Raw genomic sequence first — 14,133 nt, 5'->3', positions numbered from 1 at the left:
GGAAGTTGTGGCTGGAGAGAGGATTTCCTGCCCACTCCTGCCACACTCTTGCTGCTGCAATAACTCCTCGGGTTTTCAGGCTGCTCTAACTTATGCCAGGAAACCAGAGCGGCACCCAACTTGATCAAGCCAATATCAAAGGGCTCAAAGGCATATAAAAGCCATTTCTGCAATGGAAGAAACTCACAGTTTCTTGCAAACAGTGCCACAACAGTATACTTAAATGAACCAGTGTTTACGTTACTTTCTCTTGCTGCATCCAAGCATTGGCCTGTTCAGTGCTAGACAACACCAAAGATTAGAAATTATGAGTTCATAAAATTAGAAAACAAATGTATCCTTTCCTTCTCCCTTCTGTTCCTTCACGAGAGACCACTGGGCTCTTCTTGTTCACCAGCTCCAAATCTGTTTTAAAGAAGTTTGATGAATAACCCAGATGCTGGCTTTGAGGCACAGTATACATTCCTCATCTGCTTGAAATCTCTATCAACCAGGAGCCCAGACCCGCCTGCTGTGAAGCTTCTCTGCTCTTTCCTTCCATGTTGGTTAGGAAGGTGCATGAGGGTAGGAGTTTAAAATTCTAGCTGATCTTCACTGAAACATCATTACCAGGCTAAAAGCACTTCATCAGCGAGCCATGGGGAAAACATGCAAGGTGTGAAGCCTAGTCTTGATATCAGGAGTGTATTGTTCCCATCTTTGTCTTGCCTGCGAGGCTGGGCCTAGCGCTAAGAAGCTAAGGATGGTGGTTGTCAGGTTTGGTTGATGCCCTGATTGAACTGTTCACAATAAACTAAGACGCACTGCATGGAAATCGTTCCCTCCTGTTGGATCTCTTTACGGGAAAGAGATACTTGCACAAGTGGCTTTCACCACCACTCTCACAGTTACTTAACCAGGTTGTCCGTTTAAGCAGCAACTGGGCTACCAAAAGATGGAGCAGTTGTGCATCTGGCAAGCTGCTCATGAGGTCATACACAGCATGTACTCCAGACAGAGCCGGGCTAGAAAGCTAGTGTTACTGTCTCACTGACAAGGCCTATAATCAGTGGTGAGTGACACTGCTTGGGAAGATGGTGATGGGCAGAATATTTGGGCTCATGCTCCTGTTAAACCCATGCATCGGTCCTACTTTCAGAACAAACCCTGTCTGATCTGTGACAGACTCAGTGAGTCAAGAGCAAGGGGATCTTGCCAGACAAATGCTTGGTCACTCAAGCCTCTGAAACACAGAGCCACCGGAGACAAGGACTGAAACTCACAATCCTGCTATACTGGGTCATAATAGGTGTTGCGAACCTGAGTTCTGAATGCATGTGCTGATTCTGGATATGTGCACCTAAAGACATGCGCTTTTGTTAGCTGATGGTCGGGTGAGATACCAACTATGCCCTTGTTTTCATCCGAGTCTTTAAGTGCTAGGATGCAGTCCCTTCGCAGCAGGCAGCCCGGGCAGGCTGACGGATGCCCCAGGGTCCTAACACCCAAGTCTTTAACTGGTAGGACGAGGTCCCTTCGCAGCGGGCAGCCAGGAAGGCTGACGGATGCCCCAAGAGTCTGCTCCATGGAGGCAGCACAACTCAGCGCTCAGCTCTCAGTATGCCCCGCTAGTGACCAAACTGTTACAGCTGAAAAGCAGCTGGGCTCTTTGTTTTGTGTTCGGTTTGCACAGTAACGGGAGAGTCAGGTTACCACTTAACCAGTTACTTGTTTATTTAACTAAAAGAGTTAAGCCTTTATGGTTACAAGGTTTATACTTGGATTACAAATAGCTAGCATACACTTTAATTACACTTTAATTCATAGATCTATATTTGTTATATGCATGCAAAAGCAAAAGGTAAAATACCTAGCAGGTCTTATTCTCACCCCTGCGTTACCAACATGGCGTGGTCAGCATCTTCTCTCAAGCCCTTGGGAAGAAGTCTTTACGAGGAAATGGGCGTCCCCTGAGACCTCGGGAGGCAAACACCCTTCTGTCCGGCAGGCAGAGGTAATTGGAGCTCAAAAAGGAGCCTGCCAGACCCTCTTCTTATACCTCTTGGGTCACATATGCTTCGTCCTTATCTAAAAGGTGCCAATTGAATTAAATCGTCCCGTGATGCTGGTTCTCACAGGGAGTTCAAGGGCTTAGTTAGCACCTGTGAGGTGGAGACAATTTAGGACATTTTTTCTTAATGGGCCGGAGATTCCTCCGTCTGGGACCAAGTGTGGGAGTATCAATCACCGGTACCAGCCAAGGGCAGCCCGAGGCCCTGGAGGTCTGTTAGTCCATTGTCCTTTGTTGTCTGGTTTCGGCCCATGCAGGGTCAGTCTGGCTCTTACTCCGGAGCATCAGAAGACTTGTGCTGGGAGATAAGCACATCTGTGCTTTCGGGCATTCCAAGGCTGGGCTGTTCCTTTTAACCCTTTAGTGCCTGAAGCACCTAAGGAAAGCAAGATGGAGTATAGCAAAGGTGGGGGGGGTGGGGGGCTCTGTCTGGCTACAGCTTTGTAACTTCATAATTTATCACAAAGAAGCCTTTGCAGTCAGATCCTAATTTTTAAATCCAATCATAAATATCTTCCGCTATGAAACATTTGAACTTCAACAGAATCAGTATTTTTACTCCATGCCTTATTCTACCACATGAAGAGCAAAACCAACACCTCAGCTAAAAGATCCCAGAATACCGCAGCTTGGAATTTTGCAGCTTCAACCCATCCTATTACTAGGAAGACTGAGGAAAAAAAAAAACATTTCTGAGGTAAGCTGCTAAAATGGTCAGGATTTTAGGGAACACGAATGAGATTTCTGCTGAAACAAAATTATGCCACAGGGAAGTCTGATGTAGCAGGCTGTCATGCCACTGTGAGACCTGGTGGGATTTAGCTTTGTCCACATTGTATTAGAAACTGATCTAGCTGAAACTAGATTCTTGAAGTTGTACTTAAACAGGGCTCTTTAACTCATTTTTAATCCTCATGTGGGTGAAGCCCAAAGACATGACACTGGTTAAGATGCTAAGGGGAATATCTGTGATTGAACCCAAGATACCAAGAACAACATGAATCTTCGCATCCTAACCTTTCAAAGTTCCAGGCTTCAGAGCCAAAATCTGACCAATCCATGAACCAGATTCTAAGCAAGTGCAAATGGGTGTCTCTCTACTGAAGTCCATAGATCTGTGCCCACATGCACCAGCTAAGGAACAGACCCTGCCACTGATTAACATAATGATAAAACCAAAATAAATTCCAGTATGGTTCAGCCAAATCTCTCTTTAAAGAAGGACTTTATAGCCTGAGTTTAAATGTCTTAAATGACCATGTCAGCTTCCTCAAGACTTGCAATTTCCATCTTAGCTAAACATTGTTTTTCCATGTGTTCTAGGGAATGATGCCTTAATTAATGACTCTGAAGTAAGTCATAAATGCAGCCTGAAGTCATGATAGTTAAGTGACACTTTAGAAGGATGAGATATTAGAAGGTCAACACAGGGAAGTGACTGGCCTCCACTGCAAACTAAAGAAGCAACCTCCACGAACATTATTTCACAATGATCTTGTTGTTTGTTTGGTGAAGCTGACATATTTTATGGTGCTCTGGAAATGAAAGGGAAGGACATAATCCAGTGAGTTGAGCTGGCTTGGAGTTCATGGGTGAAGTGATTCTGCACATGGGCCCTTCGAAATGTAAACTTGGCATGCCTGCTTGTCCTTACCTACCTTTCTATATTCCTGGCACAGGAAAGCTCAGAATTTCAGGGTTCAGATTTTACATGGCTAACATCTATCCTAGTCCCAGGCTTTACCTTTCTGGACCAAGCTTGAGGTGATGTCTGTCTTCCATGGAGTAATACTGACCTACAGCTAATGTAGTGGAGTGTGATGCGGCATCTGCCCTGCAGTGGCTTAGTAAGAGTTAAACTCAGACCTGGGAGAGGGCTGACATTGTAGAACAAGCAGCTGTGACACCTATCAGCCAGTTAGGGCCTGGCTGAGAGCTGTATAAATGAGGGCTCCTGGAGCGGGAGGAGACAGAGGACTCTTGTTCCAGCTGTGGAGCAGGAAAGACCTGGCTGCCAGGGAAGCTACAGGAGCTTCCTAAGGCAGAGCAGGGCTGGGGGAATGGCAGGCAGAGCTGGGGAGCTCTGGCCAGGCCAGCTCCCAGGCTGCAGGTACAAAACAAGGCCTGAGGCTACTAAGGAGGCAGCCAGGACAGGAGAAGGCAGCAGATCCACAACCCCCTTGCCAATGATGAGTGGCCATTTCAGATGGCAGATTTCCCCAAGCTAAGTGGCTAGATGATGACTGGCAGTGGGTCACTGAGGCAAGGTGGCTGTAGGGGCTTGGAGTTCCCTGGAGTGTGGGGCAGTGCAAGAGGGCAGGAGCCTGAGGGAAGGGTACCATGGGGAGGGACGCAGGTGCCAACGTAAGTGGGTGGAGCACAGACAAGCCGGTACAGCAGCTGAGACACTGACTAGGTGAGGGCGCTCGAGAGGCTCAAGAGCCAGTTCCTGCATGAGCATCAGGAGGCACCACAGCCGTGAGACCTGCCCCACTACATGGAGTGAAAAAAAATCAGGCCCTCTTACTGTTCTGGGGGTTCCGTACAGCTGCCTGCAGCACCTTCCTAGGCATTCCATCTAGAACGTTATTTTAACCCCCCGTCATATTCCTCGCAACGCCACCAAAAGCAACTCCTGTATCACCACAATACCTGCCCTGGGTAACGGGAGTCTAACTTTGTTTCGTGCTTTCTCATTCTAACTTTCCCTGGGCCTTAATGTGTGTGGGCCAGCAGATACATACGGGCATGTCACAGGCTGCAAATCAACCCTCTCCACTAGGCCAGGATGATAAATGCAGCTTGGTTGTTCTTAACCCTCCCTCACCTAGAGCACCAAACAAGTGCATTCTTGGACTCTTCCTTCCCTCTCCAACTGAATTCAAACAAACCTAGAATCTCTGAGGAACATAAGAATCGCCAGACTGGATGTGCCGCGGTCAGGCCTAGGGGTGGTCAGAGGCCAGAAGCAATGCCAAAGGTCTGAGCCAGAGTCAAAACCAGAACTCAGAGCTGGAGTTGAGTCAGAGCACGAGACCCAAGCAAGGGATCGGGAACAAAGCAGGAGTAATAAATAGGCCAGGCAAGCAGTGCTCAGCAGTCAGCCAAGAAAGCAGAGGCTAAAGGCAGCAGCTAGCCAGGAATCGCCCAGTTGCCCGGAGAACAGCCTGTGCCTCCTGCTGGGTCAAATAGCACAGCCACTCCAGTGGTAGGGAGATGTGAGTATGGGTTGCTCCTTCTATCAGGACATCCCCTCAGTGTTACCCCTGGTGGGGCCAGGGCTTCATTAGCCCCTGGCAAGCCACCACCTGGTGGCCAGATGCAAAGATTGCCCCAGACTCCTATGCAAGACCCATGAATCTTCCCAGGATTAAACTCATGGCCCATCTCATCCATTATCTGCTCATTAAGGTGACCAGCACTGGCTGTTTCAGAAGATGGTGGAATAACTTAGTAGGAAGCAGATCTGGGACAACCTGCTCTCAGGAAAAGTGTTGTCTTGGGTCCTAATGATTATTTGGGTGATTTTTCTGAAACACACTCATTCACTTTTTACAGGTAACTAGTGTAACTCTGGTTATTCTTAGAGAACAACAAGAAGTCCTGTGGCACCTTATGGACTAACAGCTATTTTGGAGCGTATGCTTGTTATCCAGCTAAAAGTCTGTGAGGGACTGGAGAAAGGAGGGCCTGGCATCTCAGGGGTTAAAGAGAGCCTCTGGGCCCGGCTAGCCCTGCTCCCTGTTGCCTGCAACCAATGCCGGGCCTGGAGGGAGGAGGAAAGCCAGGTGCCTGGTTGATTTTGGGGCTGACTTGCAGGGAGATGGGTACAGCAGAGGGACTACAGTCTTCCTGCTCAGCAGCCACAAGAGCACACAAGCCCCCATCCCACTCCACTGGGAAAAAGGGGGGATCTACTGAGACCCTAACTAACAGGGAATATGGATTATTGGGGCCACACCCCAAATCTAAGGAGTAGCTAGGGAGTGGTTCAGGGTCCTTGTGCACAGAAGGGAGGTTGCCAGCACCCCGCCCCCTCTGTTTCGGCCTGCCTACTCGGTGATCTAGCCACTAAGCTACCTCGCCACCAGAGACCCAGCCACCGTGTCAAATTCTTCTTTGGATCCTGCCAAAACAGTATGACATAGATAGCAAATCTTGTCTCTCCATGCGATTGTGAGCTAAAACAGCATCCCCTTTGCCTCCTTGCACATGAACATTTCACTCCTAACGGCTACGGAAAAGTGCTGCCCTCCTATTTTGTTTCGAGAAACCTGCTTTTAAGCCACAGTGTGGTGCATTGCAACAAGGTAAGTCAGCCATGAGACAGACCCCCACCCCCGGCTTGTTCTGTTCTAGCTGCCCTGCAATGTTCTGTTTTGGTAACACTGGTGTGAAAAAAGCTCCTGCGATTCTCAGCTACCAAGCTTTTTCCTCAGAACCTTCATTCCTCAGTTGGTCGGCATCTTAGGCAAAGTCTCTCTGAATTTCAGTTCCAGCTTAAAACTAATCTTTCACCCTCCCAGTGAGTCTCAGCTCCCACAGTGCCTCTAGCACTTCAGAGGTCGCTTTCACATTTGTTACATTAATGTTGCACAGCAAATTGAATAGCATTTAACCTTGGTCCCCAGGTTTAACTCACAAGCAACTCCTGCCAGTGGGAACTGTCTGGTCATTCCTTTACTCCCAGTTACAGCTTGTAAATCCTCTTTTGTGCAACAAAAGCCAACTCCTGGAATACATTTTTTTTTGGAACTTTCCCAAAGATTTTAGGCAGCTGGGCCATGACTTTGTGCTGAAGGATTGTTTGTTTTAAGTTACAAAGTAATTTTGTGAACAAAAAGTTACACGACCGTTCAAACCACACAGTGAGCCCCGGTGACTTTCTGACAGCTCCAGGATTTTATGTACAACATGGACAGCATTGATAGTGGCTAGGGTATCAAATGATATTTTTTAAAAAGTTGGCATTAGTTATTCCTGTAAAATGTCTGGATGACTCCCTGGAGTCAGAACTCAAGCTCATAGTTCTAGAATGGATTTAACAGTATTCTAAAACTGTATTACCGGTACTACTTAACCCTTGTACCCCGTGTGGAGCATAGGTCATCTACACGTCTCCTCCACTTCACTCTGTCTTGGGACAAAACTTCTAGCTGGCTCCAGGAGTACCCCAGTTACTGTCCTCCAGTCTGAGTAGATCTTCTCCATGTTGTCCGAGGTCTTCCTCTTTTTCGCTTTCTTTGCGGATTATAAAACAGTGTTTGCTGTGAAATCAAGTGGGACATTAGTTTAGGTGGCTGCCAAAATAAATTCATGTAAGCATCTGGGCCTTTGTCACTTAAAATCCTGTATTCTCCTGCATAAAGGTAGAGGAGGGGGGAATTTACAGAGAAATGCAAGCACCAGCAGAGAGATTAGCATCAAATCCCTAGAGTAGGCTGGCAGAGTGAATGGGAATGTATACAAGAAAACAAGAGCAGGTGATCAGATACTATGGCAGGGTGCAGCATGAGAACTAGAAGAGAAAAGAATAAGATTTAGGCCAGGTCTACACTAAACCTTAAAGTCAATTGTTGAGATGCAATTCCAGCTACAGCAATCGCGTAGCTGAAATTGACGCATCTCTGATTGACTTACTTGGCTGTCCTCATTGAGGGAGGCTGATGAGAGAAACTCTCCCATCAACTTCCCTTACTCCTCGCAAGAATGAGTACAAAGGTTGACTGTTGACCTCTGATAATTCAATTTCACACATCCCCACGAGGCAGGTGAAATAGAACCCTCATTAGCAGACAACGTGATCTCAGCAGACAACATGGCTCTTCTTGCCTTGAGATATTGTGGTGGCCAAAAGCATAACTAGGTTAAAAAAACCCAACTAGCTACTTTCATTGAGGATAGGTCCATCAATGGTTATTAACCAAGATTGTTAGGGATTTAACACTAGGCTCGGCGTGATCCTAAAACTCTGACTGCCAGAAGCTGGGAGGGAAGGGCATGGGTGGACCTCTGTGAAGCTGGCTTCTTCTATTCACTCCCCCTGGAAGTTTTGGAACTGGTCAGTGTCAGAAAATGTATCAAGCAAATTTCAGATAGGTATGCCACTGTTTTAATTCTGTTACACTCCTTACATCAAATTACTGAAGAAAGAAACCACAAAGTGCCCTGAGAGTTAATTCACAGTAACAAGCAGGAAGAAGACTAAGGAAAAGCAGGTGCCCCGGCCTCATGGCCGAGCAGACAAACCCTGAAGCCCTAGACAGTCTCTAAGGACCTAAGGAGGAAATCTGGCTTTGGCCTAAATGCTGATTCAATTAATTCCAGCTTTAACATTATCAGATGAAAACTATTAAGAATAAAAAAGTGTATGACAAAATGTCCATTTCATTTTAAAACAAGAAGTCCTGTGGCATCCTAGAGACTAACAGATATTTTGGAGCATAAGCTTTCATGGGCAAAGACCTGCTTTGGTGCATCTGATGAAGTGGGTCTTTGCCCACGAAAGCTTATGCTCCAAAATATCTGTTAGTCTATAAGGTGCCACAGGACTTCTTCTTGTTCTCAAAGATAGACTAACACGGCTACCTTTCATACATTTTGTTCTAACACGTTCCTGTCTCTTAAACACTGAATACATTTGTGCTGGTTGAAAATCATAGAAGCTGGAGACTCTGGAGGGACTGCAGAGTTCAGATCTGGATTTAGAACCCAGCAGTACTGCATCCAGAGAGGAGACGATGGAGGCCAGAAAGACCATACAGAACTTGAGTATCCACAGATACTTGTTGAGGTCTCTCATGTCCAGAATAGACCACACATTTCCCTGGGCCTTTGGAATCAGGAAATGGCAAGAACAAGAGCCCTGGAACTCAGGCAGAATTTCTTCCACCTTGTCCATCTGCAACAGCTTCTGAACTTCCAGTGCAAAAAGGTTCCCATGAGAAGGGTTCCTGAAGAGGGATGGGATGGAGTTGTGGGGGGATTGAAAGTAATTGGAGGGCACAACCCTAGGAAACAGTATCCAGGACCCAGTGGTCCATGTTATGGCAGTCCAAGCTAGGAAGAAGGGGGAAAGGTAGTTGCCAAACCAGGAGAAGGCAGATTCCATTGGTAAGTCCAGTATGTGGCCCTCAGACAGACCTTCAAAAAGACTTTTTGGCCCCTTGCTTGGGGCAAGCTGGGCCTGACTGGGCCAAGGATTCCAGCTGGTTTGGGTGCTGTTTGTATCTCCTGCTCTTCTGAGTAAGGGACTCCTGTTGTTGTTGGCTCTCCGAGTCTGCAGAGAGTTGCAGGCAGAACTGCTTGTCGGCTGATCTGGGAACATACAGTCCCAGGGTCTTCAAAGTAGTGAAGGAATCCTTAAGTCCCCATGACACTTTGTATCTTTGCACTCCACAATCAGGGTTCACTCACTGAATATGGGGGTTCCTGCTTTGATTGCTGAGCCTCCACAGAAAGCCTGGAGAGGAGAACCAGCACGCCTGATTCAGCGATATGGCTGATGTCATTGTGTGTGCTGCACCATCCATTGTGTTAGCAGCGGCCTGGACAGCCACCCTGGCTGCCACCACCCCTTCCTCGAGGAGTGCTCTGAACTCCTTCCTCAAGGCTTTGGGAAGTGAGCTGTCAAATTTACCTCTGGTCCACCACATGTTAAGTTCACAGCGGCCAAAGAGGGTCTAGTAACTAGTCACCCGCAAATGGAGGTTAGCCAAGAAATACAACTTAGGGCTGAATAAATCCAGCCGTTTTGAGTCACACTGAAGAGGGCATCTGCTGGTTCTTCCAATCTGTCATCCCAGATTTGAGGCTGCCTGTCTGAGGGGCTCCTGATGCACCTTTGAATCATCTGGAGGCACCGGGAGAGGGGAGCATGTATGGCCTCACCTGGGGAAGATGAAGAGGAGGCTGGTGCTGAGTCACTACTCCCTGACTCTGCAGTACCTCTAAGGAGCCTGTTAGGGGCTCTTGGCTGGGGAGGGGGCTTCTCACCCAGAAGCTTACGCTAACCTAGGAGGTCAAGATGCCAAAGATCTCTCTGATGCCCTGAGACAGACCTGGGAACCTGCGGCTGTTGTGTAAATCCCCAGTGGTTCCATGGCAACCAAGTCACCAGACGCTGTCCTTGCGGCCATGCCAGCAGCTCCAGTGACAAGGTTTGGGGTCTGTGCTTGTCTGGGCGGCAGAGACCCTTGCTCCAGGCCAGCCTGTGATTGTGCGAGTGCACTGCTGGGTGACCAGGAACAAGAGGGCTCACAACTGCCTCTCTCTGCGCGACACCCGCTCTGGGCCCACCAGTGACTTTCTAACCGCAAAGAACCCCTATTGTGGGAAGCCAGCAGCAATTCAGGGAAGGCAGATCTGCATTGCTCATGCAGCCATCAGTCTGGAGCAGGATTGAGAGCTGGAGTGACACCAGCAGTCTGAGGAATACCCAGACCATGAGGACCACCTAGATTAGGAACAGTCCAAACAAGACAATGACCGATGCTTTGGGTAGCAGTCCCAGGAACAGTGCCGGGGCCTCGGTGACATTGACCTTTCTTAGCTGTTCCCATGCCAGGGGTGCATTTCTCAGCAGGTCTGTGCTACCACATCAGTGAGCACCGTCCTGAACCCTGCCTCCCTCCCGCATCAGGAGGCCAAAGGGGAATCTGCAATGCCTGTCTCCCAGAAGTCGAGACTTGGTGGCTTTGCATGGTAGAACGCTGGTGTTCCAACCCTCGAGGACAGATGGGAGACACCCTGAAGGTGCCCAGTGCAGGTTTGTCTTGAGCCTGAAGTGCAGTAGGCATTCGTGCCAGTGGTACCGGCATAGCCAGAACGTCCTGCACCGCCTACAGGGCCTTGGGTCGACAGCACCTCTAGGTGCTGGAAGCCATGGTTGCTGCTCACTGCTGATGATATGGGTTGGGCTGCTCCACTTGAATGGAAGTTTGACTCCCTGGCAGAGGCGATGAGCTGCCCCCAGGGGATCTAGGCTCCTCTCCCTGTTTCTCTTTGGCCTTTCAGGCTGGAGATGAGGGGCCCTTGGTTGAAGCCTTAGTCTTCCTCACAGGTCAGTGAAGGTGGATGGTGTCAGACAGAGGAAAGCCCTGAGGGATGTTGCACACTACAGGCACAGTGCCTGAGTTTGAGGCTGGCACCTGCTCCTCTGCCAGGGACAATGCCACCTCCTTTAGAAATTCCCGCAAGTGAACGACACTTTCCTTCTTTGTACAGGGCCTGGATGAGCTGCAAGGTCAGCACTCATCACGGATGTGCCCCTCGCCGAGACACTGCAGACTGCTGTGCGGGTTGCCCCTGGGCACAGGGTACCTGCTCAAAACACCAGGCTTGAAACCCAGGGACTGGGACTTGCCCCATTACTAGGCAAATGCCCCACCTGGGACAAGGGACTCTAACTAAACTAGCATCAGTTGGCTGAGGAGCTACCTAGAGCACTGCCAAGCAGAGGAGCTCTAGCTAGGGAGAGCAAAGTCAGCAGTTCTATGCACCGTCACTGGCGGCCAAGAAGGAGCAGAGGGTGTGGGAAGTGTGCAGCACCCGTCCTACCGCACCTTGGTGGCAATAATTCAGGGGTTGCCAGAGCCACTCCCCTACGGATACAGCTACAGGAAAAACGTCCGACACCGGCGCACATGGGGAGAACACCCACCTAGTGTGGAACGGACATAAGCAAGCACTTGAAGGAGGAGGATCGTGTACATGTGGTAAGAGCAGCTATCAAAGTTTTGTGTCCTCAGTAACGTCAGCCACTGGCGGGTGACACGGCACACTTTAGCAACAACAGTACCTTCACTCGTAGAGCAGAAGTTCATCGCCACGCGGTAACATGCTCCTGCGTATGCTGCTCTGCCATTGCTTACCGCACAGAACACCTACAAACTCCTTGGAGGCAGACAAGCGTACAAACCCAGTGCATTATTGGAGAGACATCACCATGGCAGCCCTGGGGAATGTGCGCGTGACCCTCATTGGACAGGCACAGGGACAGCAGTATATCAGGTTTGTTATCAGCACGTTCCGCTTTAGGAATATTCACCTTTTGCCTGGCTGCATAATTTGCAGCTCTAAGGATGCCTGGTGGGAAAGCAAAAGCTCCCTGCCCAGGTGGAGAACTGATTACCTCTTCTATGGCTAGTAAATAAAAAAAAGCCGAACTCCCTGGGGAGAAATACCTGCCAGGCTGAAGCTCAGCGTGCTACAGCCCACGGCATTCAACATGCCCTATGCACTGACCAATCCATCATTATGCTGCTGCAATAATTGCACATTAGTGATGATGAAACCTGAGGGCAACGACAAAGTCTGATCCCCCAGAGAATGGAGAACAAATGTGCTGGTAGGCTTCCCCCAAGCTCTGTGTGTGTGTGTGTCTCCTGAGCATCCTCTGTAGCATCTCCAGCTGCCTTTGCCCTTGACGGGAGGGGATCAGAGGAGAACAGCTGGAAAATCTCAAGCAGACAGGCCTGCCCCCGCAGCAGTCTGGTTATAATATCCAGCTTAGTTTTCTTCACATGTGGAATAAGCTTCTCTGTGTTTTGCAGAGAAGGTCTGTCCCGCATGGTCCTGAAACAGTGACTTTTGGAATCTAATGCAACATAGTCAGAGACAGTGACAGACACCAAGACACAAGGCCACTGTTCACCTGCTATATATTAATGAAGTTCCACTGATGTCAATAAAACTATACCTGGTTACCTTGGTGGAGAATCTGCCCCCTGTTGTAGAACCCAGGCAGGCTACAGTACAGTAAGTCCTCAAGACATGTGCAATTAAGTTGTGCATGTCTCAGGTTAACGTGACTGCTGCCCCAACAGGAGTGATTTCCCTTTCCCCAGAGCGGCGGGGAGCTGGGAACCAGGGGGCAGCCACAAACCCACAGGCCACAAATCCTCATCCACTCACTCCTGCTGTGGCCACAAATCACAGGCCACAAACCCTCATCCACTCACTCCTGTAACAGGCCCTGCAATTCCAGGCGAGTTACAGACCCTTCACTCTTTTCCCTGTCTTAAATACAGGCACTATCTGTACAGTTTTCCAGTCGCAGCATAGAACCCCAGCTCATGGATTTATTAAAAATCCTTGCTGTTGGCCTTGCAATTTCATATGCCAGTTCCTTGAACATTCTTGAATAAAAATTATATGAGCCCCTCCCCTCTGACTTGGCCCCATTAAAGTGTTTGACTTGCACCCTGGATGTGATTTCGACTTGCATCTCCTCCCAGCCCTTGACCCCAAGTTCCTCATTATTCTTATTAAAAATGTGTCAAAGTATTTGTTTAGACATTGGGCCACCATCTTTAGGCCTTGCCTCCACTGCGCAGTGGATCAACACCGCGGTGATTAAGCCACTGGGCATTGATTTACATGTCCCCTGTACGCATGTTAAATCGATTGCTGAGCTCACTCCCATCAACTGCGTTACTCCACCAAAACGAGAAGAGTAGCTGCCATCGACGGGAGAGTAGTCCCCATTGGGCTTACCACACACAAGATGCCGTGGTAGGTATGTTGACTTCAGCTACACACTTTGTGTGTACAGTAGAAGTAGATCAATGGTAAGGTACACGCAGACAAGGCCCTCGTCTCCACCCATCTTTAGGGTTTAGTAGTCCCACCTCTTTCCCTACTTCATCACTCAGCTTCTGCCAACAGCTCAGTCTCCTTTGGTGTTGTATGTCTTCCAGCATCAATGTCCCCTTCATCTTTCTCTCTAATAAATATCTCTGCCCCTTCTGCCTTGCCACCCCATACGCCTGGAGCTCTCTCCCAAAATCTCTTCGCCCACCCAGCGCACTCACCTTGTTAAATCCCTCCTGAACCCCACAGCTTCTGCAGAAGAAAGAAGAGAACAGAATGGAATTAAAAGTAAAAAAACTACTCCCTCCCATTACCCCGCCCGCCCTCAGAACCACCCCAACGAGGGCTGCTCTTGAAGAAGTGCATGTGAATTAACCCAGGCCTCAGTTCTGTGATGAGCTCTGAATGGGCACAGGGCTTTTCCCATACGGAGCCCATCGCACGACTGGGACTTACCTCCCCACGTTATTGAAGGGGCCCTGTCTGACCCT

The 14,133-nt window shown here is 48.9% G+C and overlaps 1 protein-coding gene across 2 annotated transcripts in view; it reads right to left on the bottom strand.

Moving 5' to 3' along the window:
• Positions 1-14,133, bottom strand: part of LOC142019525 (gonadotropin-releasing hormone II receptor-like) — a 70,491-nt gene that overhangs the window by 28,771 nt on the left and 27,587 nt on the right. The window contains exons 2-4 of one of the 2 annotated variants that reach the window (XR_012647103.1): positions 13,864-13,894; positions 7,118-7,317; positions 1,744-2,426 (exon numbers count right to left, since the gene is read on the bottom strand). The gene's annotated coding sequence lies outside the window, so the exon portion shown is untranslated. Of the gene's footprint in view, positions 1-1,743; positions 2,427-7,117; positions 7,318-13,863; positions 13,895-14,133 lie in introns of those variants that run through there. The other variant, XM_075006548.1, reaches the window with a different exon arrangement.

This window comes from Carettochelys insculpta, chromosome 12 (genome assembly GCF_033958435.1).
Source record: "Carettochelys insculpta isolate YL-2023 chromosome 12, ASM3395843v1, whole genome shotgun sequence".
NCBI lineage: Eukaryota > Metazoa > Chordata > Testudines > Carettochelyidae > Carettochelys > Carettochelys insculpta.
Note: the sequence above shows the minus strand (reverse complement) of the source record. Positions and strands in the feature narration are given on the sequence as shown.